The 26,901-nt window shown below is 38.7% G+C and overlaps 1 protein-coding gene across 1 annotated transcript in view; it reads right to left on the reverse strand.

Annotated features, from left to right (window-relative positions):
* Window positions 1–26,185, reverse strand: part of LOC128651680 (uncharacterized) — a 60,764-nt gene extending 34,579 nt beyond the window's left edge. Inside the window, exon 1 of the transcript XR_008401159.1 lies at window positions 26,120–26,185. The gene's annotated coding sequence lies outside the window, so the exon portion shown is untranslated. The remainder of the gene's footprint in view (window positions 1–26,119) is intronic.
* Window positions 26,186–26,901: the final 716 nt, after the last annotated feature.

The raw sequence follows: 26,901 nt of genomic DNA on the forward strand, positions 1-26,901 counted from the left end.
GGGGGGCCTCGGTTTAGGGGTTAATAGTTAGTTTATGGGTGTTAGTGTACTTTGTGACATTTTAGTTATGAGTTTTATGTAATAGTTTTGTTGCGTAAAACTCATAACTACTGCTCTCAGATTGCGAAACGGATCTTGTCGGTATAGGCTGGAACACAAGTTTTTTAGCCTCACCACAAAACTCGTAATGACTGCGCTATGGAAGTCCCATGAATTTTTTTTTTTTTTACGAGTGCGGGACTGACGTTGCATTACAGGCTAAAATGCTTGCGGTACAGCTATACCGACAAGACTCGTAATGGCTGCGTTGCTGTTTTAACTCTGAAATTACCATTTTTTCAGCATTAAAATCCAAACGCAAAACTTGTAATCTAGGTGAAAATTTGTAAAATCTAGGGATGGGAAGCGTTAAACAAGCTAGGGTATGGATATATTGTATTTTAAATCTGCACAGTTAAGCTATGTGATATATATTGCAACCTTGTTAAAAAAAATAATTAATAGGACTTTAAATAAATATTGCAACCTTGTATAAAAATATTTTTACATGTCAATATTAAAAATACATTGTGACATTCATCTGTCGTATTAAAATACACTGTGCATATGGCTGAAGGATTAAACACTTAAACATTTTAAACACTTTTGAACAATATGTATAAAAAAAGTATAAATGCTCTATGGCACAAGGTAAATATGTCAAACGGTAAGTGCTCTGTATATGGCAAACAGTTATACTTTGTTTTGCAAATGGTGAATACTTCAAACGATCTATTTTGCTATAAATCTGCTAGCAATCTGAAGTGCCAATCGGGCTGTCTGTCCAGAGGCGGCTTTTTCAAATGCCATAAACAAGGTTCCAATGTTGTATTTTTCAGTAGATTTGAACGTTCAATCTTTTGCAGTAGAAAGCCAGAGTTTCCTTGTAGATTATCTACGTGTTTCGGCGCTGCAATGCGCCTTTATCAAGATGTATATCCTACTGGTTATCTGGCTGATCTGTTATGTGAATCTGTAACTCCTCCCTTTCATTCATTGGTTCTTTTCAATAGACATGTGCGTTTCTTTCGGCATATCCCGAAAAATTTTGAAAAATTCCGAAAATGAATAAATTAGTTTCTGAATTTTCGGATTCCATTATTCCTATTCGGAATTTTTTTTTTTTTCTACACTAAAACCTAACATTACAAAAAATAAAAAACACTAAAATTACAAAAAAAAAAAAAAATAGCATTACAAAAAATAAAAAATGAAATTATCCAAAACAATAAAAATTATTCCTATTCTAATACCCTTTGAAAAAAAAAAAACACCCCAAAATAAAAAACCCTAATCTATACTAAACTACCAAGGGTCCTTTAAAGGGCCTTTTGTGGGGAATTGCCCTAAAATTAACAGCTCTTTTGCTAAAAAAGAAAATCAAACACCCCCTAACAGTATACAAACCCCCAGCCCCCAAACCCACAAAGTAAAAATAAAGTAAAACCTAATCTACCCATTGCCCTGAAAAGGGCATTTGTATGGGCATTGCCCTTAGAAGGGTATTCAGCTCTTTTGCTGCCCATTAAAAATAAAAAAATTATATTCTAAAAAGAAAAACCCACCCCAAAATGAAAAAAAACCAGCAGTTCCCCGACATTAAATTAACCTCTAAACCATCGATCCCCAACATCGCAGACACTAACTAAAGCTATTAACCCCCTAAACCGCTGTCCTGAAACATCGCCGACACAAACTAAACATATTAACCCCTAAACCTCACCCCCCACATCGTCAACACGAACTAAACCTATTAACCCCTAAACTGCATCCCTCCCACATCGCTGACATGAACTAAACCTATTAACCCCTAAACCGTCATTCCGAAACATTGCCAACATGAACTAAACCTATTAAACTAAACCTAAAAAAGACTTTCTGTCAGTACTTAAGATAGTGGGGACAATTGTGGGGTGGGGGAGGGAAGAGAGCTGTTTGGGAGGGATCAGGGGGTGTGATGTGTCAGGTGGGCGGCTGATCTCTACACTAAAGCTAAAATTAACCCTGCAAGCTCCTTATAAGCTACCTAATTAACCCCTTCACTGCTAGACATAATACATTTGTGATGCGGGGGGCATTTAGCGGCTTTCTAATTACCAAAAAGTAACGCCAAAGCCATATACATGTATGTCTGCTATTTCTGCAATTTTTTGCCATAATTGCACAAGTTGTTTGTAAATAATTTCAGTGAGAAACCTAAAGTTTGTGAAAAAATTTGTGAAAAAGTGAATAATTTTTTTATTTGATCGCATTTGGCGGTGAAATGATGGCATGAAATATACCAAAATGGGCCTAGATCAATACTTTGGGTTGTCTTCTAAATATATATATATATATATATATATATATATATATATACATGTCAAGGGATATTTAGGGATTCCTGACAGATATCAGTGTCCCAATGTAACTAGCGCTAATTTGGAAAAAAAGTGGTTTGGAAATAGCAAAGTGCTACTTGTATTGATTGCCCTATAACTTGCAAAAAAAAGCAAAGAACATGTAAACATTGGGTAACTATTTAGCATGGGTGTTTTATGGAGGTTGTAGATGTGTAACAGATTTTGGGGGTCAAAGTTAGAAAAAGTGTGTTTTTTCCATTTTTTCCTCATATTTTTTTTTTCTTTATAGTAAATTATAAGATATGATGAAAATAATGGTATCTTTAGAAAGTCCATTTAATGGTGAGAAAAACTGTATATAATATCTGTGGGTACAGTAAATGAGTACGAGGAAAATTACTGCTAAACACAAACACCGCAAAAATGTAAAAATAGCCTTGGTCCGAAACGGACAGAAAATGGAAAAGTGCTGTGGTCATTAAGGGGTTAAAGTAGGTTTCTGTGGCTATCTTATTGTTAATAATATTGGTCCTCACATCTAAGAAGTGAATACTCTCTCTACTATGTTCATGAGTGAGGGTGATACCCCAATTATTGGAGTTAAGATCTTCAAAAAAACTGATACAAAAGTTCATGGTCTCCTATCCAAATTAAAAAGATGTTGTAAATGAACCTTTTAAAGAGCATTATATATATGTGTGTGTGTATATATGTATATGCATAAATATATAAAATACCTTTTTTATTCATGAAATATGGAAAAAATATTTTTTTTCAAAATTTTGCAATCTTAACAGAGCTGCAGTTTGCAAACTTGGATTGTGTTGCCAGGAACAAACTGTTAAGTCAGGTTCAGTGATAGATCATTGGGAAAAGAAGGCACATACGTTGGCAGTACAGTGGTCTTGCTGGTCAGAGGTGCTGCAATTGGTGAGTAAAAATCTGAACAGATGCAAAATGTCCAGTAAATTTCAGGGCATAAAAATGCTTGAATTAACAAATCCCTTTATTTTTATTTTAGTTTTTTTTTTTCAAATAGAAGTTGGCACCCTAAAGCAAATACAAACTTGGATTGGATTGGCAGAGACAAGTTCGGTCGTGGTCCAGTGACAGATCATTGGCAAAGGAGACACATCCGTTGGCAATGCAGTTGGTGAGTTAGAAGTTTCATATATATACATATATATATATATATATATATATATATATATATATATATATATATATATATATATATATATATATATATATATATATATATATATTTTATTATTCTTAAAATGCGCCCTGCTGATTGTGGTCTGTTCAAGACAAAATCTGCTACATGTCGGAGTCTGACTACTCAGAAGCTTTTTCCCAACACCACAAAACATAAAATTATATACAAATGTAATGGCAGTTTGGAGTTGAATATTAAATTGTTGTAGTAAAAAGGATAGTAATTGTTTTTTCAAAAATTTAGTACTTTACTGATATGGTCTACAGCAATGCAGCACTAAAAAATGGCTTGTAATGACAAATGTTCAGCTTCCCTTTAAATGCTAACAATTTACTTGAAAAAGAGGCAGGCACTACTCGGGGTCTAAAATGCAAAAAAATATTTTATTGTATTAACTTCCAGTGAAATAAAGGAAGCTAAAAAGACTTAAAAAAGGTAGAAACACACAGACAGACGGGCAAATGACCTGACGCGTTTCGCACCCCCTAGTGGCGCTTAATCATAGGCCTATTTTTTTGCATTTTATACCCCGAGTAGTGCCTGCCTCTTTTTCATGCACTTTCCGTTTCTGGGGTTGATCTCCCTGGCTACGGCACTCCAGTATAGCTTACTTTCCATCAAGTAGATGAAGCAGTACAGATAGTCTAGTTCTTCATCAAGTAGATGAAGAACAGATTACAGATCCCAACACACGTCCTCCAGATAACATTTCAGATGATCCAGCATGCTGGCCAGAATACTTAACGTGAAGGTAAAGTTTTTGCAATTCGAAGACCTCATTAGATTTGCTAATATTACCTTATTAAGTTAATCACTAAGTTATTTTCTCAATTGATTTTATATTTCTCCAAATATATATATATAAAAATCTGTACCGTTACGATGATGACTCCTCCCAAACCCTATTTCCTGGGTTTTTTTTGTCTCTGACATATAGAGCGGTCCCACCCGCTCTATACGTCTCTCAAAAGCGTGTTTGCGATGCTCAGTTGAACTGCGCATCCGCTAATAGGCAATCTCACACTATTATGCACATGCATTAAGTGGCAAACTGATGCTCAAATGCTGATAATTCTGATCTTTGATTTTAATGTGAAAGTTTTAGAAGTCAAGTGCTGTACTTGTCCGTATCAGAGCGTTCTATAAGCAGCTGATAAGGTAGTGTTGGAATTCATAGACTCCAACCAATGTGCATGTGCAAAACGGGAGCGAGCATGGATTCCTAGCTTCTGAAACAAGCAATACCGCATGAGCATAAGAGCAAGGGGGTGGATGACGTTGAGTGATGGCCGTCTAACGGCCAGATTTTCAATTGGTTTGAAAAAAAAATACGTGACCAACATAGAAAAAAAAAAAAAAAAAACGGGGTTGATTTACTCAAGCTTCAGAAAATGTTTTACAATGGCAATAACTTTACTTATAAGCCAAATTAGACAAATCGATAAATTAAAGTCATATTTATTTGGGAGATATTACTATATAAGAGATTGAAAACAAGGTAAATTTACCTTCACTTTAAGTCAAAATATAAGAGATTATCTAGTACAAAATGGTCTACCAAAAATTACACAGGAGGACTTTCCGTAAATCTATTACAATCTAGATAATGTATCAGCAGTTGTTTAAAGGACCAGTCAATACAGTAGATTTGTATAATCAATAGTGATGTCGCGAACATAAAAATTTGGGTTCGCGAACGGCGAATGCGAACTTCCACAACTGTTCGCGAACCGGCGAACCGGGCGAACCGCCATAGACTTCAATAGGCAGGTGAATTTTAAAACCCACAGGGACTCTTTCTGGCCACAATAGTGATGGAAAAGTTGTTTCAAGGGGACTAACACCTGGACTGTGGCATGCCGGAGGGGGATCCATGGCAAAACTCCCATGGAAAATTACATAGTTGATGCAGAGTCTGGTTTTAATCCATAAAGGGCATAAATCACCTAAAATTCCTAAATTGTTTGGAATAACATGCTTTAAAACATCAGGTATGATGTTGTATCGATCAGGTAGTGTAAGGGTTACGCCCGCTTTACAGTGCGCAGTGTAGGTGATATACCTGCCCTGACCATGCTTTGCAGACCAGGTATCAGTGTCAGAAGGACCCTTGCCCCAACACTGTGTTGCCAGACATGCCATTATAGCAGACTTATATGGCTTTTGGCGTTGCTTTTTGGTAATTAGAAGGCTGCTAATATGCCACTGCGCACCACACGTGTTTTATGGCCCGAGCAGTGAAGGGGTTAATTAGGGAGCATGTAGGCAGCTTGTAGAGTTAATTTAGCTTAAGTGTAGTGTAGTAGACAACCCAAAGTATTGATCTAGGCCCATTTTGGTATATTTAATGCCACCATTTCACCGCCAAATGCGATCAAATAAAAAAAAAATGTTCACTTTTTTCACAAACTTTAGGTTTCTCACAGAAATTATTTACAAACAACTTATGCAATTATGGCATAAATGGTTGTAAATGCTTCTCTGGGATCCCCTTTGTTCAGAAATAGCAGACTTATATGGCTTTGGCGTTGCTTTTTGGTAATTAGAAGGCTGCTAAATGCCACTGCGCACCACACGTGTTTTATGCCCAGCAGTGAAGGGGTTAATTAGGGAGCATGTAGGGAGCTTGTAGAGTTAATTTTAGCTTAAGTGTAGTGTAGTAGACAACCCAAAGTATTGATCTAGGCCCATTTTGGTATATTTCATGCCACCATTTCACCGCCAAATGCGATCAAATTTAAAAAAAACTTATTTTTTTTTCACAATTTTAGGTTTCTCACTGAAATTATTTACAAACAGCTTGTGCAATTATGGCACAAATGGTTGTAAATGCTTCTCTGGTATCCCCTTTGTTCAGAAATAGCAGACTTATAAGACTTTGGCATTGCTTTCTGGTAATTAGAAGACCACTAAATGCTGCTGTGCATCACACGTGTATTATGGCTAGCAGTGAAGGGGTTAATTAGGTAGTTTGTAGGGAGCTTGCAGGGTTAATTTTAGCTTTAGTGTAGAGATCAGCCTCCCACCTGACACATCAGACCCCCTGATCCCTCCCAAACTGCTCCCTTCCCTCCCCCACCCCACAATTGTCCTCGCCATCTTAAGTACTGGCAGAAAGTCTGCCAGTACTAAAATAAAAGGTTTTTAAAATTGTTTTTATTTTTTTTTAGCATATTTACATATGCAGTGGTGTAGCATCCCCCCTTAGCCCTCAACCTCCCTGATCCCCCCAAAACAGCTCTCTAACCCTCCCCATCTGCCTTATTGGCGGCCATCTTGGGTACTGGCAGCTGTCTGCTATTATTTCACAGTCAAAAAAGTGTTTGTTTTTTTTAAATGTACACTACTGTTACACCAGATATGAGTGGTGGCACTGGGCAAGTGGGCACAGTATACGCTGTGAGGCTGACACACACGCTGGCAGGCAGGCAACTGCAATTAGATTACACAGGAAAAAAAAAAGCAGACTGATGTTCTAGCCCTAAAAAGGGCTTTTTGGGGTGCTGTCCTTACAGCAGAGATCAGATGAGTCCTTCAGGACTGTAGTGGACACTGAATACACTAGCCTAGCTATCGATTTCCCTATTAAATCAGCAGCAGCTACACTGTCCCTCCTCTCACTAAGAATGCAGCTTCCAAATTAATCTAAAATGGATGCTGTCCAGGAGGTGGGAGGGTCTGGGAGGGAGGGTCTGCTGCTGATTGGCTGTAATGTGTCTTCTGACTGTGAGGTACAGGGTCAAAGTTTACTCAATGATAAAGAATAGGGGGCGGACCGAACATCGCATATGTTCGCTGTCCGCAGCGAACGCGAACATGCTATGTTCGCCGGCGAACTATTTGCGACATCACTAATAATCAACAAATGCATGATAAGAAGACAGTGCAATAGCACTTAGTCTGAACTTCAAATGAGTAGTATATTTTTTAAAAATAAATTGGAAAGTTATGTCTATTTCCACTCCCCCTGTATCATGTGACAGCAATCAGCCAATCACAAATGCATAAACGTATATGCTGTGAATTCTTGCACATGCTCAGTAGGAACAGGTGACTCAAAAAGTGTAAATATTAAAAGACTGTGCACATTTTGTTAATGGAAGTTAATTGGAAAGTTGTTTAACATTACATGCTGTATCTGAATCATGAAGTTTAATTTTGACTTGAGTGTCCCTTTAAGAGCATTTCAAAAAAATTCTAAAAGTAAAATCCACAACAAATAATCTCTTTAATGTAGTCTAAACGCTTTTTGTTCACACTTTGTGCTTGTCATAGTTATATTTTAGTATTGTAGGAATAGTAATTCCACTATCAAAGGCTCTTTGTGGTTTAATATATAAATTGAGGTCTCTTTTAAGGGAATTTGCTAAAAAAAAAACTGCTCAGGTAGTCTTCAAACCATGATCCATTTGTAAACTGTAAAGTACATGTGCTTGCCTATCTTTATCTTATCTAGTTTATCATCATCCAACAATTTAACAGCTCAACTCTCAGTGATGACTGAGGGTACATTTCTTGTACTCTTTAAATTGTAGGAATAGTTATTTCACTATTAAAAGCTCTGTCTTTGGGGTTTAATATATATTGAGGTCCCTTTTATGTTGGGCCAGCCCTAACTGAATCAAATGGTGAATATTTGTTAGAAATGTTTTGTGAGGCGTCCTCACTCAAAGAGACTTCATCGTCAGAGTAATGACCGAGACTTATTTTTGATTTTGCAGATTTTTCTCCCATTAGTGACCTCTTGGGAGTAGAGGGGTTAATGCTTGTTTTCTTCCCAATGTTAGAAAGTACATAATCAGAAACATGCTGACTAGATTTAGATTTTTTAATTGCATGCTTAGATGCTGGAGTAAAAGAAACCTTTCTTTTAATAGGCTTTTTATCAGACCTTTAACTTACTTATACTAAGTATTAATTTAATGAATAATTTGAGACATAAAAGAATTTAATTTAGTGTCATTTATATTTTCTACTGCTCTATCAGATAAATAATTTTTAGAATTAATTATTGTAAAATTAAATCAAATTTACAAAAATATTTGTCTAAGTGTAAATAATAATGAAGTGAAAATGTTATACCACTGGAGGCAGAACACATTTAGGAAATTAACGGCTAGATCACGAGTTCTGCGTTAGCCTTAAAAAGCAGCGTTGAGAGGTCCCAACGCTGCTTTTTAACGTCCGCTGGTATTACGAGTCCTGCAGGTACAGGTGTACCGCTCACTTTTCTTCCGCGACTCGAGGCTACCGCAAATCCCCTTACGTCAATTGCGTATCCTATCTTTTTAATGGGATTTGCCTAACGCTGGTATTATGAGTCTTGGAAGAAGTGAGCGGTAGACCCTCTCCTGTCAAGACTCCTACCGCATTTGAAAGTCAGTAGTTAAGAGTTTTATGGGCTAACGCCGGAACATAAAGCTCTTAACTAAAGTGCTAAAAAGTACACTAACACCCATAAACTACCTATTGACCCCTAAACCGAGGCCCCCCCACATCGCAAACACTAAAAAAAAAATTTTAACCCCTAATCTGCCGACCGGACATCGCCGCCACTTTAATAAATGTATTAACCCCTAAACTGCCGCACTCCCACCTCACAAACACTAGTTAAATTGTATTAACCCCTAATCTGCCATACCTAACATCATCGACACCTACCTACATTTATTAACCCCTAATCTGCCGCACCCAATGTCGCCGTTACTATATTAAATGTATTAACCCCTAAACCTAAGTTTAACCCTAACCCCCCCTAACTTAAATATAATTTGAATAAATATAAATAAAATTACTGTCATTAACTACATTATTCCTATTTAAAACTAAATACTTACCTATAAAATAAACCCTAATATAGCTACAATATAACTAATAGTTACATTATAGCTATTTTAGAATTTATTTTTATTTTACAGACAACTTTGTATTTATTTTAACTAGGTAGAATAGTTATTAAATAGTTATTAACTGTTTATTAACTACCTAGCTAAAATAAATACAAATTGACCTGTAAAATAAACCCTAACCTAAGTTACAATTACACCTAACACTACTCTATAATTAAATTAATTACCTAAACTACCTACGATTAATTACAATTAAATTAAATAAACTAAATTAAGGAACCCCCCCCCCCACACTAAATTACAGAAATTGTGGTCCTCCATACGGCAGAAGTCTTCATCCGATCGGGGCAGAAGAAGTCCTCCAGACAGCAGAAGGCTTCATCCAGGTGGCATCTTCTATCTTCATCCTTCCGGAGCAGATCGGGTCCATCTTCAATCCAGCCGACGTGGAGCATCCTCTTCAAACGAAGTCCTAACGAAGAATGAAGGTTCCTTTAAATGACGTCATCCAAGATGGCATCCCTTGAATTCCGATTGGCTGATAGAATCCTATCAGCCAATGATTGGAACAGCCAATAGAATGCAAGGTCAATCCTATTGGCTGATTGGATTAGCCAATCGGATTGAACTTTAATCTGATTGGCTGATTACATCAGCCAATAGGATTTTTCTGACCTTAATTCCGATTGGCTGACAGGATTCTATCAGCCAATCGGAATTCAAGGGACGCCATATTGGATGATGTCATTTAAAGGAACCTTCATTCTTTGTTAGGACTTCATTTGAAGAGGATGCTCCGCGTCGGCTGGATTGAAGATGGACCCGCTCCGCTCCAGAAGGATGAAGATAGAAGATGCCATCTGGATGAAGCCTTCTGCCGTCTGGAGGACCACTTGTGCCCGGCTGGGTGAAGATGACTCAAGGTAGGGTGATCTTCAGGGGGTTAGAGTTAGGTTGGCACTCGGCAATAGCAACAGTAGGAAGTGGACATTCGGATAAAGGATAGCAGGTAAAATAGCAAAGGGGATAAATGGAGAGACAAGGAACAAATCAAAGGAGAACATTGAAATGGAAGAGAGAAACAAGTAAACTTAGAGACTATAATAAAATGGGATCTGCTAAAAATAATAATAATAAAAAATCAATAAAATAAATACAAAACAATAAGAAATATAATAATAGTGATAATAAACACAATAAATAATATTAAACAAATAGTTTATTAGAAAATACTTTTGCTCTTATCTTGAATGAGCAGCAAAATAAAGAGGAAGCTGCATTTCTCATTGGTCCTTTTATGGTTGTGACTGGCTCTCTGATTGGTCAATTTGTTCCTCATTAAGAAGTTTTTTCAATGTGTTGATTTCTGTCTTTTCATTCATTTATTAGTTGTATTGTTTCTATGAACAGCTGCATTGAGTAGTAAAAGAAAGTCATTGCAAAATATGAGTCTCTGCTCTTAAAATCATCTAATCCAAAGACAATATTGTCAGTGTGTTTTTTCCAGTGATCACAATCATAGGGGGACTAAATGCTAACTGTAATAATTTGGGCAGTCCATTATTTGTTTGGCTGCTTGAATTATGATTGAAGTTTAATCCCAAAGTATAGTAGAGGGAACAAATATGACAGGCTTTTTTTCTAATGATAATTTTCCACCCATTCATCCTTCAATCCTTTTTCTTTTTTTTCATTTTTTTATAGATTTTCTAAGAGCTTCTTGGCAGCTAGAAATCTCTTATGAGGGTCTTTCTAAGGTTTTCACTGAATGGGTTAGGGGATTATTCCATTGGCATTTCTATTTAGGAGAGTACTTTTCTCTAGCCTTTCTGGTTTGTTACTGTTTCTAGGTTTATTATTATTATTATTATTATTATTATTATTATTATAATATTTATACTTTATTTATGATGCGCCAACATATTCCGCAGCGCTGTCCATGGATACAATTCATTTAAATAAAACAATAATGTAAAACTTGTAAGAAACAGGACAAAATTTACAAACACATACAGGAGGAATTGAGGGCCCTATTCCCGTGGGAATTTACAATCTGAGAAACAGGAGGTGAGGACTGCAAGATTGAGAAAGATGTTAATGCAGAGTTAGATGAGGGAAATGTTAGGTAAGTAAAATTAATTTATTATTGAGTTGGGTGGTAGGCTTCTCTGAACAAAAAAATCTTCAGGGAGCATTTAAAGTAAAAAAAGATTAGGGCAAAGCCTGACAGCACAAGGGAGAGTGTTACAGAGGGTAGGTGCTGCACGACAGAAGTCCTGCAGTCTAGCATGGGAGGAGGTGATAGTCAAAGATGCAAGGAAAAGGTCATTGTTGGATCTTAGTGGGTGGGCTGGAGCATACTTGTTGATTAGAGATGAGTGAGATTAATAGGTAGTGGGGAGCGGCATTGGTGAGAGCTTTGTATGTAAGGGTGAGAATTTTTAATTTAATTCTGCTTTGAATGGGGAGCCAATGAAGGGACTCGCAGAGAGGTGCAGCAGATACAGAGCGACAGGAAAGGTGGATTAGTCTGGCAGAGGCATTTAGGATGGATTGAAGGGGGAGAGGAGGGAAAGAGGAAGACCAGATAGTAGGTTATTGCAGTTGCCAAGTCGGGAAATAACAAGGTAGTGGATTATTTGCTTTGTGGTGTTAGCGCTCAGAAAAGGGCGAATCATGGAAATATTGCATAGGTGGTTGCGGCAGGATGAAGACAGCGACTAGATGTGGGGGACGAAGGATAGATTTGAGTCAAGTGTAACTCCGAGGCAGCGGACTTGGGGCGATGGGGAAATGGTGATGCCGATAACAGGAATAGAAAAGTCAGAAGTCGGCGTAGAACTTGAGGGGGGATTAGAAGGAGTTCAGTCTTGGACATGTTAATGTTTAAGTGGTGAGAGGCCATCCAGGAAGAAATACCAGATAAGCAGTCACTGACATGAGAAAGGACAGAGGGAGAGAGAGCAGGGGTGGAGAGGTAGATCTGCGTGTCATCAGCATAGAGGTGATATTTGAAGCCATAACTGTTGATAAGTTTACCCAGTGAAGAAGTATAAATGGAGAAGAGTAGAGGATCCAGAACAGATCCTTGAGGTACTCCAATAGACAGAGGCATCGGGGAGGAGGATTTGCCAGAAAATGGCACAGAAAAAGACCTGTGAGAAAGATAGGAGTGAATCCAAGAAAGAGCAGTGTCACAGAGGCCAAAAGAGCTAACGGTCTGTAGGATTAGGAGGTGGTCAACTGTGTTGAACCTTGGTAAGGGCAGTCTCAGTTGAGTCTTTGGGGCGGAATCCAGATTGCAGGTGGTCAAGCAAGGAGTTGGTGGACAGGAAGTGGGTTAGGCAGGGTTTTGTTTAAAAAGTGGTCTGCCAGGTCTTGAGCACTAAAGACAGACAGGTGGGGTGGAGCAGGTGGGTAGAGGAGAGAATTAAAGGTGGAGAAGAGTCATTTAGGGTTTGAGGAAAGAGTAGATATGAGAGCAGAGAAGTAGATTTGCATGGCTAAGTGAAGGGCAGAAGTGTATGAACGAAGAATAAACTTATAGTGTATGAAATCAGGTTCTGAGTGAGATTTCTTCCAGACACGCTCAGCAGTACAGGAGCATTTTTGCAAATAGCGTGTTTGCTGAGAGTGCCAAGGCTGTAACTGACAGTGTGATGTTTTACGCAGTCAGGGAGGGGCAAGTGTGTCTAGTGCAGAGGAGAGAGTTTTGTTATAGAGGGCTGTAGCAAGATCAGGGCAGGTTATAGTGGAAGTGTGAGGAAGGAGATCTTGTATGAATTTTGAAAAATGGAGGGGATCCACAGCGTGTAGATTTCTACAGGTGCGGGGGCAGGATGGAGAAATGGGTTTAGCTGTTGCATTAATATTATAGGTAACCAGGTGATGGTCTGAAATGGGAAAAGGGAGACAGGTGAGGTCAGATATAGAGCAGAGGTAGGAAAATACCAGGTCGATGGAGTGTCCATCATGGTGAGTAGAGAATAAGATGGATTGTGAGAGACCAAAGGAGGATGTGAGTGAAAGAAGTTTAGGGGCAGCAGGGGCAGATGGGTTGCCAATGGGAATGTTGAAGTCACCAAGAATTATGGTTGATATATTTGTAGAGAGAAAGTAAGGAAGCCAGGCAGCAAAGTTGTCAAGCAATTGGGAGGTCGGTCCAGTAGGGCAAAAGATGACTGCCACTCTGAGAGAGAGGGGGGGAGAACAGACGAATACAGTTGACGTCAAAGGAGGAGAAGGAGAGAGATGGGAATGAAGGTAGGTACTGATAAGTGCAGGAGGGTGAGAACAGGGTCCCAACACTGCCACCATGTTTCTCACCTGGCCTTGGGGTATGGCTAAAGTGGAGACCACCATGTGTGAGAGCAGCAGTTGAAACGGTTTAAAGAAGAGTATAGCCAGGTTTCGGTTATTGCTAAAAGGGTGAAAGCATTTGATATAAACTGTCTGTTGCAGACAGAATGAGAGTTCCAGAGTGCACAAGTGAAAGAGTGTGTGCGTATGGGATGCATTGGATGGAAATGAGGTTATATGTGTTACTTTTATTAAAGTTTCTATAAGGAGTGCGTGATTGGTTAATGGTGGGAATGTGGGTGGGCCCAGGATTTGGTGAGATGTTGCTTGATGCTAATAGCAGCAAGATGGAAAGTAAGAGTAGGTGAGAATGAGATTTATAGCAGTGGGGGTATTTCTGTGAGGTGGTGCAGTTTAGTGACATTGATTTTAAAATAGAAAGTAGTTTATGAGAGCTAAGGTATATAGAATAAAGGATAGAGGGGCCTATATAAACTGCATGTGGAGAAGGATAAGGTATAAGCATGTGAGCATGTCTGTGGAGTAGGCATGAGACTGTTAAAAGGAAAAGCAGTCCTGAAAACATACCAGAACATAAAGTGCAAAAGACTGTTTTTGAAATGAAAAAAATTTGCTTGACTCAAATCTTATTTAAATCTTGTTCAATTCTTGTATAATTCTTAGTGCTGCCACTTAAAGATGGGAGCTTGGAAAGATGGGAGCTTAGAAAGATGGAATGCTCTGCAAATGCTCACCCTGCAAATGCTCACTCTGCAAATCCTCCCCACTATTTTAATAAAACAGTTTAAATTGCCAAAAAAACCTGTCTGCCTTGAAAGGTATTAATTCACCAGGCTTATCAGATAATGTAATGTATATAATACTTTAAATAATTCTCTTATCTTTTATCTAAATGTAACAATCGTTATTATTATTTTCCCAAATATTCCACAATACCAATCAATTTTAATTTCATGATAAATCCTTTCTCTTGCACATTTAAGCAATAATAATAATCTCAAAACATTTTGTGCATTAAAATTAAAACATATGTGTCAGATATAGTAGAAAACATTTATTTAGAATGCCAGTACACAATTTAACCTTCTAGATAGGACTCAGGAAACCACTCTTGGGCATACAGCACTGAGAGGTTGGTTATATACTCCCCATTCACAGCAGAATTAAATTCAAAATTCTCACCCTTACATACAAAACTCTCACCAACGCCGCTCCCCTCTACCTATCCTCTCTAATACACAAGTATACTCCAGCCCGCCCACTAAGATCCAACAATGACCTGCTCCTTGCATCCGCAACTATCACCTCCTCTCATGCTAGACTGCAGGACTTCTGTCGGGCAGCACCTACCCTCTGGAACACTCTCCCTCGTGCTGTCAGGCTTTGCCCTAATCTTTCTTCCTTTAAATGTTCCCTGAAGACTTTTTTGTTCAGAGAAACCTACCACCCAACTCAATAATAAATTAATTTCACTTACCTAATATTTCCCTCATCTAACTCTGCATTAACATCTTTCTCAATCTTGCAGTCCTCACCTCCTGTTTCCCAACCTCCTACCCTTCTAGATTGTAAATTCCCACAGGAATAGGGCCCTCAATGTATGTGTTTGTAAATTTTGTCCTGTCTCACACAAGTCTATAATACTAGAAGGCATCATGTCATAAAATGACCACTTTTGGGCCTCGTAGTATAAACCCCAGTTTTAAATATTTAATAGAGCTCTTAAAAGAGTTCTATTAAATATTTCAAACTGAGGTTTATACTCTGAATATCATGGGCTCCATTTATTAAGCAGTGGAAGCTGCTTCAGAGCCCCATAAGACCGCTGCTCCTTTACTTGTCCACCACCTTTTAGGTTTAGAATAGGTGTACCGCACACATTTTTGGCCGTCACGCAACGTCAGTACCGCACTTTTAAAGTCCTTTTTCAATGGAACTCCCATAGCGCTGGTATTACGAGTTTGCCTGGGAGGCCAAAAAGTGAGCGGTACACTCTATAACCACAAGATCTGTACCTCCATCTAAAGTCAGTAGTTATGAGTTTTACGTTACAAAGCTGTAACATAAAACTCATAACTAAACTGCTACAAAGTACACTAAACACCCATAAACTACCTATTAACCCCTAGACCGAGGCCCTCCCGCATCGCAAACACTAAAAACAATTATTAACCCCTATTCCGCCGCTCCCCGACATCGTCGCCACTATAATAAGCCTATTAACCCCTAAACAGCCGCCCTCCCGCATCGCAAGTACTAAAATTATTAACCCCTAATCTGCTGTCTGCCCACAAAGTCGCTATAATAAACCTATTAACCACTAAACCGCAAGCCCCCACAATTAAATATACTAAAATAAATTATTAACCCCTAAACCTCTGACCTCCCACATCACTAACTCTACATAAATATATTAACCCCTAATCCTAACCCTAACGTAACCCTAACCCTAAGTCTAAGCCTAACATAACCCTAAGCCTAACACCCCATAACTTAAATGTAATTAAAATAAATCTAAATAAACCTTACAATTATTAACTAAATAATTCCTATTTAAAACTAAATACAAACTTACCTGTAAAAAAAAACCTAAGCTAGTTACAAAATAACTAATAGTTATATTATAGCTATCTTAGGTTTTATTTTTATTTCACAGGTAAGTTTGTATTTATTTTAACTAGGTAGACTAGTTAGTATATACTAACTACCTAGTTAAAATAAATACAAACTTACCTGTAAAATGAAACCTAACCTGCCTTACACTACAAACTAACATTACAATAAAATGAAATACATTAAATTAATAAAATACAATTTACTAAATTAAAAAAAATAAACACTAAATAACAAAAAATAAAAAAACAAAATGATCAAAAATAAAAATGAATTACTCCTAATCTAATAGCCCTATCGAAATAACCCCCCCCCCCCACCCGCAAAATTAAAAAAAAACCTAGCCTACACTAAACTGCCAATGGCCCTTAAAAGGGCCTGCCCCAAAGAAATCAGCTATTTTAACTGTAAGAAAAATACAAACACCCCCCAACAGTAAAAACCAACACCCACCCAACCAAACCTCCCAAATAAAAACCTATCTAAATAAACCTAAGCTAAACATTGCCCTGAAAAGGGCATTTGGATGGGCATTGCCCTTAAAAGGGCATTTAGCTCTTTTACATTGCCCAAAACCCTAACTTTAAAAAAAAAACACCCAAAAAACTCTTAAAAAAACCTAACACTAACCCACGACGATCCACTTACAGTTATCTAAGTCCGCACATCCATCCTCATCCAGCCAGCAATGTCCTCATCCAAGCGGAAAGAAGTCTTCGTCCAGACGGCATCTTCTATCTTCATCCATCCGGCGTGGAGCGGGTCCATCTTCAAGACATCTGGCGTGGAGCATCCTCTTCTTATGGTCGTCGCTGGAAAATGAAGTTTCACTCTAAGTGACGTCATCCAAGATGGTGTCCCTTACATTCCTATTGGCTGAAAAATTTCTATCAGCCAATAGGAATTAAAGGGGGGAAAATCCTATTGGCTGTTGCAATCAGCCAATAGGATTGAGCTTTCATCCTATTGGCTGATTGGAACAGCTAATAGAATGAGAGCTCAATCATATTGGCTGATTGGATCAGCCAATAGGATGAAAGCTCAATCCTATTGGCTGATTGCAAAAGCCAATAGGATTTTTTTTCCCTTTAATTCCTATTGGCTGATAGAAATATTTCAGCCAATAGGAATGTAAGGGACGCCATCTTTGATGACCTCATTTAAAGGGAAACTTAATATTCCAGCAACAACCATAAGAAGAGGACGTTCCATGCCGGATGTCTTAAAGATGGACCCACTCCGCGCCGGATGAATGAAGAATGAAGATGCCGTTTGGATGAAGACTTCTTTCTGCTTGGATGAGGACTTTGCCAGGTGGATGAAGATCGAAGAGGCCACATGGATGAAGACTTCTTGCCGCTTGGATGAGGACTTCACCGGCTGGATGAGGATAGTGCTCAAAACTTGTAATCTAGCTGTATGGGTCAGATTACGAGTGGTGCGCTAACTGTTGTGCCCAAGCAATATCGGGTTTATCGCGTGATTCCACGTGTCGGATGTATCGCTCGTATTACAAGTTGAAGGTAAACGCGATTGTTTGAGTGCAATTAAAATGAACGTGCAACTTTGGAGCTCTAATTAACTGCTACGCTCAAATAAAAAGTTGCACAAAACATTAAAAATAAATTTAAAAGTACAGTTACAATCATAATAACACCATTTAATATTTTTTATTTTTTTAAATTGCAATCAAAAGTTAGAAGGGCTCATATATATATATATATATATATATATATATATATATATATATATATATATATATATATATATATATGCAAAACATTAGGGAAAAGCACTCTCACCTCCTCTGCAGCTTAACAGGGTGACAAAAGTCAACCACGTTATAAAATACTCAAAACAAGTCCGTACTCACTGGATTAATGATTGTAGTATATTTATTCAAATGTGACGTTTTTGGGAAAACATTTCCCTTCCTCAGACAAAGTGCAAGTGCAAATGTACAAGCTTATATTGTGTGTTAAGAACCCCCACTGGAAATTGACATTCAGGAAGTGACCTCATCTTGGTTGTCATGGTTAAGTAAACAAACATGGTGAAAACGAATATGTATTGTGAAAGACATTTCTGCCACTTGATCATATGTGAACAAAGAGTCTATGTGAGGCATTTTATTATATAAGGCCTAATCTTGTAAAATGTATATCATGAACACATCTCTGTGCATTTCATGTTTAAGAAAAAATAAAAAATTCAAAATTTGATGAGGTGTTGTTTTAAGATAGTTGTACCTCCGCATACATTGTTTTACCATATGACAAGCTAGACATATGACTTTTACAGATGAAAGAAAATACACCATATGTGTATGCTCTAGCGCCTATGTGCTCTGTAACAAATAGTAATGGCCCACTGACTGTTCTGTGTCACGCTGTATGTGGATCATCCGCATTAAATGTATTATACATTCCATAATGCGGAAGTGATTGTATTTGAGCCGTATATGTGAACCAGAAACCGCCCTATGCTTGGGAGTGTCTGTTGTGTTGTGGCTCATTGGTTGTTATGACTGAAGCCTATCTATTTACTTGTAGGCTTTACGTCAAGTGGGATGCATGTTGTCAAGCTACTAAATACACTGGTATCAAGCAGCCCACATAAAACATGCCACACAAGCAATGTAATAAGTAAACTACAAATTTTGTGGTACATGTTAGATGATGTTTAATTTGATATTTTTGATTGCTGTGGGGGTGTCTGAACGTGGCCTATGGGATCATTGCATTGCATGTTGTGCACGATATACATCTGAAAGAGCCCAACTCGCTCGGTTGTAACCATGTGTTTTTTCTAAAGCTTAGAACAGGATCAGTGTTGGGCAGCAGGTCTCTTAAGTTGCGTCCTCTCCTGTAAGTAACCCTTGGAACATCTGTCAGTGGTAAGGTGCAATCTGTAGACAGTATTTCCCAGTGGTTCTGTACCAAATGTGGGAGCGTTTTAATCCGTGGTGTATAGGGGATAATAAAGGTAGTACATCCTTCTCTGTCTTCAGGAGCAGTTTTTTTAGATAATGGCCGCGCTCGTTTGATTTGTTGTATGTAAGTCCTGAGTTCCTTTAGGAGTTTTGGTGAATAACCCTTCTGTATAAACCTGTCTCTAATTTATCCAACAGTTGCTGGCATAAATCAGGATTGGAGTAATTTCTAAGGACTTTTAGCACTATATAAGTTTGTACATTTGCACTTTGTTTGAGGAAGGGGAATGTTTTCAAACATCACATTGGAATAAATATACTGCAGTAAAAAATCCAGTAAGTGCAGACTTGTTTTGTTTTATATATTTATATATATAGATAGATGTGTGTGTGTGGTGTATTTATATGTGTGTACAAATGTATTTATATATGTACTGTATATACGTATTTACAGACATGTATACAGGTAGCCCTCAGTTTACGCCGGGGTTAGGTTCCAGAAGGAATGGTTGTATATCGAAACCGTTGTAAATTGAAACCCAGTTTATAATGTAAGTCAATGGGAAGTGAGGGAGTTAGGTTCCAGGCCCCTCTCAAAATTGACATAAGTAACACCTAATACATTATTTTTAAAGCTTTGAAATGAAAACTTTAAATGCTAAACAACATTATAAACCTAATAAAAACAGAATTTATGCTTACCTGATAAATTACTTTCTCCAACGGTGTGTCCGGTCCACGGCGTCATCCTTACTTGTGGGATATTCTCTTCCCCAACAGGAAATGGCAAAGAGTCCCAGCAAAGCTGGTCACATGATCCCTCCTAGGCTCCGCCCACCCCAGTCATTCGACCGACGGACAGGAGGAAATATATATAGGAGAAACCATATGATACCGTGGTGACTGTAGTTAGAGAAAATAATTCATCAGACCTGATTAAAAAACCAGGGCGGGCCGTGGACCGGACACACCGTTGGAGAAATTAATTTATCAGGTAAGCATAAATTCTGTTTTCTCCAACATTGGTGTGTCCGGTCCACGGCGTCATCCTTACTTGTGGGAACCAATACCAAAGCTTTAGGACACGGATGAAGGGAGGGAGCAAATCAGGTCACCTAAATGGAAGGCACCACGGCTTGCAAAACCTTTCTCCCAAAAATAGCCTCCGAAGAAGCAAAAGTATCAAATTTGTAAAATTTGGCAAAAGTGTGCAGTGAAGACCAAGTCGCTGCCTTACATATCTGGTCAACAGAAGCCTCGTTCTTGAAGGCCCATGTGGAAGCCACAGCCCTAGTGGAGTGAGCTGTGATTCTTTCAGGAGGCTGCCGTCCGGCAGTCTCATAAGCCAATCGGATAATGCTTTTAAGCCAAAAGGAAAGAGAGGTAGAAGTCGCTTTTTGACCTCTCCTTTTACCAGAATAAACAACAAACAAGGAAGATGTTTGTCTGAAATCTTTAGTAGCCTCTAAATAGAATTTTAGAGCACAGACTACGTCCAAATTGTGTAACAAACGTTCCTTCTTTGAAACTGGATTCGGACACAAAGAAGGTACAACTATCTCCTGGTTAATATTTTTGTTGGAAACAACTTTCGGAAGAAAACCAGGCTTAGTACGCAAAACCACCTTATCTGCATGGAACACCAGATAGGGCGGAGAACACTGCAGAGCAGATAACTCTGAAACTCTTCTAGCAGAAGAAATTGCAACCAAAAACAAAACTTTCCAAGATAATAACTTAATATCTACGGAATGTAAGGGTTAAAACGGAACCCCTTGAAGAACTGAAAGAACTAGATTTAGACTCCAGGGAGGAGTCAAAGGTCTGTAAACAGGCTTGATCCTAACCAGAGCCTGAACAAATGCTTGAACATCTGGCACAGCTGCCAGTCTTTTGTGAAGTAAAACAGATAAAGCAGAGATCTGTCCCTTCAGAGAACTTGCAGATAATCCTTTCTCCAAACCTTCTTGTAGAAAGGATAGAATCTTAGGAATTTTTATCTTGTTCCATGGGAATCCTTTAGATTCACACCAACAGATATATTTTTTCCATATTTTATGGTAAATTTTTCTAGTTACAGGCTTTCTAGCCTGAATCAGAGTATCTATTACAGAATCTGAAAACCCACGCTTTGATAAAATCAAGCGTTCAATCTCCAAGCCGTCAGTTGGAGGGAAACCAGATTCGGATGTTCGAATGGACCCTGAACAAGAAGGTCCTGTCTCAAAGGTAGCTTCCATGGTGGAGCCGATGACATATTCACCAGGTCTGCATACCAAGTCCTGCGTGGCCACGCAGGAGCTATCAAGATCACCGAGGCCCTCTCCTGATTGATCCTGGCTACCAGCCTGGGGATGAGAGGAAACGGTGGGAATACATAAGCTAGGTTGAAGGTCCAAGGTGCTACTAGTGCATCTACTAGGGTCGCCTTGGGATCCCTGGATCTGGACCCGTAGCAAGGAACCTTGAAGTTCTGATGAGACGCCATCAGATCCATGTCTGGAATGCCCCATAATTGAGTTATTTGGGCAAAGATTTCCGGATGGAGTTCCCACTCCCCCGGATGGAATGTCTGACGACTCAGAAAATCCGCTTCCCAATTTTCCACTCCTGGGATGTGGATCGCAGACAAGTGGCAGGAGTGATCCTCCGCCCATTGAATTATCTTGGTCACTTCTTTCATCGCCAGGGAAGTCCTTGTTCCCCCCTGATGATTAATATATGCAACGGTCGTCATGTTGTCTGACTGAAACCTTATGAATTTGGCCTTTGCTAGTTGAGGCCAAGCTCTGAGAGCATTGAATATCGCTCTCAGTTCCAGAATGTTTATCGGGAGAAGAGACTCTTCCCGAGACCATAGACCCTGAGCTTTCGGGGATTCCCAGACCGCGCCCCAGCCCACTAGGCTGGCGTCGGTCATGACAATGACCCACTCTGGTCTGCGGAAGCTCATTCCCTGTGACAGATTGTCCAGGGTCAGCCACCAACGGAGTGAATCTCTGGTCTTTTGATCTACTTGAATCGTCGGAGACAAGTCTGTATAATCCCCATTCCACTGTCTGAGCATGCACAGTTGTAATGGTCTTAGATGAATTTGTGCAAAAGGAACTATGTCCATTGTTGCAACCATCAATCCTATTACTTCCATGCACTGCGCTATGGAAGGACGAGGAACAGAATGAAGTACTTGACAAGAGCTTAGAAGTTTTGATTTTCTGACCTCTGTCAGAAAAATCCTAATTTCTAAGGAATCTATTATTGTTCCCAAGAAGGGAACTCTTGTTGACGGGGACAGAGAACTTTTTTCTTTGTTCACCTTCCATCCGTGAGATCTGAGAAAGGCTAGGACGATGTCCGTATGAGCCTTTGCTTTTGACAGGGACGACGCTTGAATCAGGATGTCGTCCAAGTAAGGTACTACTGCAATGCCCCTTGGTCTTAGAACCGCTAGAAGGGACCCTAGTACCTTTGTGAAAATCCTTGGAGCAGTGGCTAATCCAAATGGAAGTGCCATAAACTGGTAATGCTTGTCCAGAAAAGCGAACCTTAGGAACTGATGATGTTCCTTGTGGATAGGAATATGTAGGTACGCATCCTTTAAATCCACGGTAGTCATAAATTGATTTTCCTGGATAGTAGGTAGGATCGTTCGAATAGTTTCCATTTTGAACGATGGTACCCTGAGAAATTTGTTTAGGATCTTTAGATCCAAAATTGGTCTGAATGTTCCCTCTTTTTTGGGAACTATGAACAGATTGGAATAAAATCCCATTCCTTGTTCTCTTATTGGAACTGGATGTATCACTCCCATCTTTAACAGGTCTTCTACACAATGTAAGAATGCCTGTCTATTTGGTTTGAAGATAATTGAGACCTGTGGAACCTTCCCCTTGGGGGTAGTTCCTTGAATTCCAGGAGATAACCTTGAGAAACTATTTCTAGCGCCCAAGGATCCTGAACATCTCTTGCCCAAGCCTGAGCAAAGAGAGAAAGTCTGCCCCCCACTAGATCCGGTCCCGGATCGGGGGCTATCCCTTCATGCTGTTTTGGTAGCAGTGGTAGGCTTCTTGGCCTGCTTACCCTTGTTCCAGCCTTGCATTGGTTTCCAGGCTGGTTTGGGTTGTGAAATATTACCCTCTTGCTTAGAGGATACAGAATTAGAGACTGGTCCGTTTCTGCGAAAGGGACGAAAATTAGGCTTATTATTAGCCTTAAAAGACCTATCCTGTGGGAGGGCGTGGCCCTTTCCCCCAGTGATGTCTGAAATAATCTCTTTCAAATCAGGTCCAAATAATGTTTTACCTTTGAAAGGAATGTTAAGCAATTTTGTCTTGGAAGACACATCCGCTGACCAAGACTTTAGCCAAAGCACTCTGCGCGCCACGACAGCAAACCCTGAATTTTTCGCCGCTAATCTAGTTAATTGCAAAGCGGCATCTAAAACAAAAGAGTTAGCCAATTTAAGTGCTTGAATTCTGTCCATAACCTCCTCATACGAAGATTCTTTACTGAGCGATTTTTCTAGTTCCTCGAACCAGAAACACGCTGCCGTAGTGACAGGAACAATGCATGAAATTGGTTGTAGAAGGTAACCTTGCTGTACAAAAATCTTTTTAAGCAAAGCCTCTAATTTCTTATCCATAGGATCTTTGAAAGCACAACTATCTTCGATAGGAATAGTAGTGCGTTTGTTTAGAGTAGAAACCGCCCCCTCGACCTTGGGGACTGTCTGCCATAAGTCCTTTCTGGGGTCGACTATAGGAAATAATTTCTTAAATATAGGGGGGGGAACAAAAGGTATGCCGGGCCTTTCCCACTCTTTATTTACTATGTCCGCCACCCGCTTGGGTATAGGAAAAGCGTCGGGGGGCACCGGAACCTCTAGGAACTTGTCCATCTTACATAATTTCTCTGGAATGACCAAATTGTCACAATCATCCAGAGTAGATAACACCTCCTTAAGCAGTGCGCGGAGATGTTCTAATTTAAATTTAAATGTCACAACATCAAGTTCAGCTTGATGAGAAATTTTTCCTGAATCTGAAATTTCTCCATCAGACAAAACCTCCCTCATGGCCCCTTGAGATTGGTGTGAGGGTATGTCAGAACAGTTATCATCAGCGTCCTTTTGCTCTTCAGTGTTTAAAACAGAGCAATCGCGCTTTCTCTGATAAGTAGGCATTTTGGATAAAAGATTTGCTATGGAGTTATCCATTACAGCCGTTAATTGTTGCATGGTAATAAGTATTGGCGCACTAGATGTACTAGGGGCCTCCTGTGTGGGCATAACTGGTGTAGACACAGTAGGGGATGATGTAGTATCATGTTTACTCCCCTCATTTGAGGAATCATCTTGGGCAATATCATCATCTGTGGCATTACTGTCCTTACTTTGTTTAGACACTATGGCACAATTATCACATAAATTTAAATGGGGAGACACATTGGCTTTCATACATATAGAACATAGCTTATCTGATGGTACAGACATGTTAAACAGGCTTAAACTTGTCAACAAAGCACAAAAAAACGTTTTAAAATAAAACCGTTACTGTCACTTTAAATTTCAAACTGAAAACACTTTATTACTGAATATGTGAAAAAGTATGAAGGAATTGTTCAAAATTCACCAAAATTTCACCACAGTGTCTTAAAGCATTAAAAGTATTGCACACCAAATTTCAGAGCTTTAACCCTTAAATTAACGGAACCTGAGCCGTTTTTACATTTAACCCCTATACAGTCCCAGAATGAGGCTCTGTCTATAACTAGAAAGGCCCCCATCTGAAAAAGGTGTCCAACACAGTGCCTGCCGTTTTTCTAAACGTTCCCCAAGATTATAATACCAATAATTAGTTAGAATCTGCATAATATGCCTAGTAAAGCAATTGTTTTAGCCCAGAAAAATGTCTACCAGTTTTTAAGCCCTTTTTGAAGCCCTTTATTCTTTTATGTTTAACTAAGAAAATGGCTTACCGGTCCCCATGAGGGGAAATGACAGCCTTCCAGCATTACATGGTCTTGTTAGAAATATGGCTAGTCATACCTTAAGCAGAAAAGACTGCTAACTGTTTCCCCCAACTGAAGTTACTTCATCTCAACAGTCCTGTGTGGAAACAGCAATCGATTTTAGTTACTGTCTGCTAAAAAATCATCTTCCTCTTACAAACAGAAATCTTCATCCTTTTCTGTTTCAGAGTAAATAGTACATACCAGCACTATTTTAAAATAACAAACACTTGATAGAAGAATAAAACTACAAAAAACTCTTAACCATCTCCGTGGAGATGTTGCCTGTGCAACGGCAAAGAGAATGACTGGGGTGGGCGGAGCCTAGGAGGGATCATGTGACCAGCTTTGCTGGGACTCTTTGCCATTTCCTGTTGGGGAAGAGAATATCCCACAAGTAAGGATGACGCCGTGGACCGGACACACCAATGTTGGAGAAATAGATTGTATCATCATCAAACTAAGTTTAATAAACAAAAACGTTTGCTAAACCGCACCTAATAAAATAATCACACAAACACAGACTGTATCATCATCAATCTAAGTTTAATGAACAAAAACAAAATAATCACACAACAGTCTGTATCATTATAAAACTAAGTTTAATGAAGAAAAACGTTTTTTTACTTGCATTTTTCTGCAGCTAAGGGAAGTGGCTGCTAGATCTTGTTCCTTTAAAAAACGGCTCCATTGCTCAGGTCTGGTTATACACTGATTAGCCTGCCTGTGTTTAATCACACAACAGACTGTATCATCATCAAACTAAGTTTAATGAACAAAAACGTTTTTTACTTACCTTTTTCTACAAACAGTTCTCTGCATTGAGTCTGCGGCTAAGGGAAGTGGCTGCTAGATCTTGTTCCTTTGAAAGCTGATCCATTGATCATGTCTGGCTTGCTTTTCTTTGCATGTGTTTGCTGAAACACAAGTGGACAGCTCCACCTACTGGCTATTTTAATGTATGCATGTGCTAATGCTTTCAATAGCACTCAATGCTTTTCAATAGCAAAAAAAAAAGGGCTTTATTCTGAAACGGCGCAAATTGAACCGTTGTAAACCGAGGGCCACCTATATATATAATCATATGTAGACATATTTTACATTTGTATGTTCTTCACATAAATAGATAGTAAAACACATATAAACACAAAGATGCATATTTATACATAAATAGACATGTAAAATCATATTTATGCAATATGTATATTTAATAAAGTGTGTATTTACTGTAAATGTTTCACATTCCAATGTTCTTCACATAATGGAATATGTTCTTTGTATCTTTATATAGCTATACCTATATATAATCACATATATATAAATATATATATATCCATATCCAAAAAAACATCATATATATGTAGAAATATGTATTTATGAATAAACAGAACATATTCTGGTATGTTAAGAACAATGGGATGTAAAATATTAATATTTCATGTCGGGTTAGTGCACTTGAGAAAATGCGATTAGGTTTGCTCTTGAGTATTGTGTTCGATTGTTTTTTCACACTCCATTGACTTCTGTGGGGGAATAGGTTAATGAGATTGCGATATTGTAACTTTGGCTCTTTGCGTG

Source organism: Bombina bombina, chromosome 3 (assembly GCF_027579735.1).
Source record: "Bombina bombina isolate aBomBom1 chromosome 3, aBomBom1.pri, whole genome shotgun sequence".
NCBI lineage: Eukaryota > Metazoa > Chordata > Amphibia > Anura > Bombinatoridae > Bombina > Bombina bombina.